The sequence below is a fragment of the Microtus oregoni genome, unplaced genomic scaffold, assembly GCF_018167655.1.
Source record: "Microtus oregoni isolate MIOR12 unplaced genomic scaffold, Mior012 000008F_ref0000371, whole genome shotgun sequence".
NCBI lineage: Eukaryota > Metazoa > Chordata > Mammalia > Rodentia > Cricetidae > Microtus > Microtus oregoni.
This window is the reverse complement of record NW_024543067.1, coordinates 5,265,489-5,268,290: the sequence shown is the minus strand read 5'-3', so window position 1 is coordinate 5,268,290 and position 2,802 is coordinate 5,265,489. Positions and strand designations below refer to the sequence as shown.

Genomic DNA, 2,802 nt, shown 5'->3' with positions numbered 1-2,802 from the left:
GACGGTAATCATCCTAGACATAGTCACCTGATGCCCCTCCCCCAGAATTGCCCAAGTTCTTGCTGCTGCAGTAGGTCAGCTATAGAGTAGCTTGTGCGTGCTCTTGCATGTGTTTCCTTGTTTGGGGTTCCTGCCCATGAAAGAGACTTACTGCAAAAAGTAAAACTCCATCGTAAAACTTTCACAAGGAGCGTGATCTGAATGTCATATTCAAATACTTCCGCATACAAGAGTTCACAATATATAATTATTATAAAAGGTACATATGAATTATTTGCATTTTCTGTATTTTAACACTGAATAAAATTTAAGTTCTAACAGTTTGTTTGTTTGTTTGTTTGTTTCCTAAAGCAAAACTTTTTCCAGTCCAGGTCATTTATTTCTCTTTTGTACACCAGGCCATGAATTTGTATGGAATGGGCTCCAGCAGCTCAGGCTCCTTCCCATTGGTCCTCACAAAGTGTGCTTCTCTGGGTGGAGCAGGCTCGTGCTTCAGCTAAACTCAGATGCCCGTCTCTTTGGCTTCCTTTTTCTTCTGGTCATTCTCCTTCACCTGCTTCAGGAAGCCATCTTTGCTCTTAAAGTGTTTGTTGTGTTCAATCCACACATTGATTCGCTTGGCAAGAATCTTGCCCTTAACTTGCTTATTTACAGTAATGCCAATGATATGTTGGGTGACACTGTCTGATTTTGACATGGCAACAATATGGGGCACTCCTTTTCGAACAGTGTCTATTCCCATGGTGTCTACAATATTACCCTTCTGGTAGATTCATGCGACCAAAGGGAAAATTCTATGTTTCCTAAAAGGCCTAGAAAATATAGTGAGTGCCCCCTCCTCTCTCCCTTTGGGTTTGTCATTTTGGAACGTTACTAAAAGATGGCTACCACAGCCACAAGGAAGTTCTTATGGTTCAAATTCACTTATCCAAAACCAAAGATCCAGTAACTGTCATGCTTTAAAGCTTGGATGATGTCCTTCTGGGTGTCAATGCTGTGCTCTTTTCACTGACCTGGAAATCCAGCAGGGAACCTGGGCTACCTGCAAATGGGAAGATTGTGTAGAGTCAGGAGAAAACCACTGTGGTCCTATGTTTGGGACAGTTAGCTCATCTCTGTTCCATTCTTATGAATTCTGTCAGAGTTTAGGAAAGTTACTGCCACAAAGAATTGAACTTAAAAATTGAGCACAGTCAACAAAAATCAGCTATGTCTCGTGCATCTATTATGTTCTACACCTGAATTTTTCATATACAACTTACTTTCATCATGTAAAATGAGGTGGGGTGAATTCTTAGCATTTTCATCTTGGGGCTCAAAGAAAGAGTGTCGTATGTTTGCCTACGACCAAGGAGCTTGTGATGGAGACAAAAGCCAGACACAGGATCTTTGATGTTAAATCCAATGCTCTTCCCAGCAGGCTGAATTAGCACAATAAACCCAGCCTCTCCCTAATACTCAAAACACTATTACAACACTAGTTCAATACAAGACAGGGTAGGGGGCAAGGTACAATCTTTATCTTCTCAGTTGAGTCTAAATCACCTTTTGTGGTCCTGAGGCTCACCTGGCTTCCAATACTTTCCTGTTCCTGAAACGAAGGTCACATCTACAGCATCAAGACCTCCTCTTCAAGGTTTCTTTCCTTAGGTCTTTCTGTCCCGAAGATGAAATGGCTACAGGAGCTGTAGAGAGGCTCAGGAGGGGAGGGTGAGCCTGAGCTTCTAAGTTGGGGTCCTTAGCACCCACTTACAGCCCAGATGTATCTGCACATGCCTGTAACCCCAACACTGAAGACTGGAGACAGATAGATTCCAGGGGCTTGCTGGCTGGCTGGTCTAACTGAAACACTGTAATCTGGGCTCAGTAACAGTTCCTGTCTTGAAGGAGTAAGAATAACAGTAACAGACTAGGTAGGTTACCTGAAGTCCTCCTCTAGACTCTGCATGGGTACACACACCTACACATACACATGTATTCATGTAAGGTTTTTAATGTAATTACTGGAGCCCCTGGTTGAAACTCTGAAGCCTGTGGCCTTGGGCAGTGTGTAATTAATAACCAATACACCTTTGTAAAGCTAGGGACTCTGAAAATGTATCTGCTGTTGGTTCAAGGGGAGGCATTTGGATCTAAAACTTGCAGGGATTTCTCTTCATGTGAGACTTAAAAAAAAATTCTGCTGCTTCCAACTGTGTTTCTACATTGATGAATACTCATGTGCCCCAGTGCGCAGGACTATAAGAAATAATTGGCAAGTTGCCGATGCCTGGCACATCATCACTACTCAATAGACACTAACCTCGATCATGACAACTCTAGCTAAGACTGTGGACGCTACCAGCCAAGTGACCCAGGCAGATCACTAACTCTCCCTGGGCCTCTCTCTTCATCTGCTGTCTTTTGAGTTTTAGTCATGTTTTGTGAGGCTGGGTGTCACATAGCCCAGGCTGGCCCTGAACTCGCTACTTTGCCAAAGGTGACCTTGAAGTTCTGACCCTCCTATTTTTACCTTCCCTGTGCAGATATTACAAGGATATGTGTCCACAGCTGGTTTTACATGGTGCTGGGTCTCTCAGATCATCTAGGCAACCACTCAACCAAATGAGCCATCCTCTATTCAAGCTACGTGACCTTCATATTCCAGCCACCCCACAGACTTACTTAGTCTGCGCATTATCTTTGCACAAACTAGATTGAATCAAACTGGAAATCCCCTTCCAGGCCCTGTCGCGTGATTCAAAAAGCCAGTTCTCCAAGGATGATATATTGGTACTTGATGCCAGCCAGGTTTCTTGACTG

General features: G+C 43.5%; 1 pseudogene; it reads right to left on the bottom strand.

The window, feature by feature from the left end:
- Positions 1-376: 376 nt before the first annotated feature.
- On the bottom strand, positions 377-870 carry LOC121451669 (annotated as a pseudogene).
- Positions 871-2,802: the final 1,932 nt, after the last annotated feature.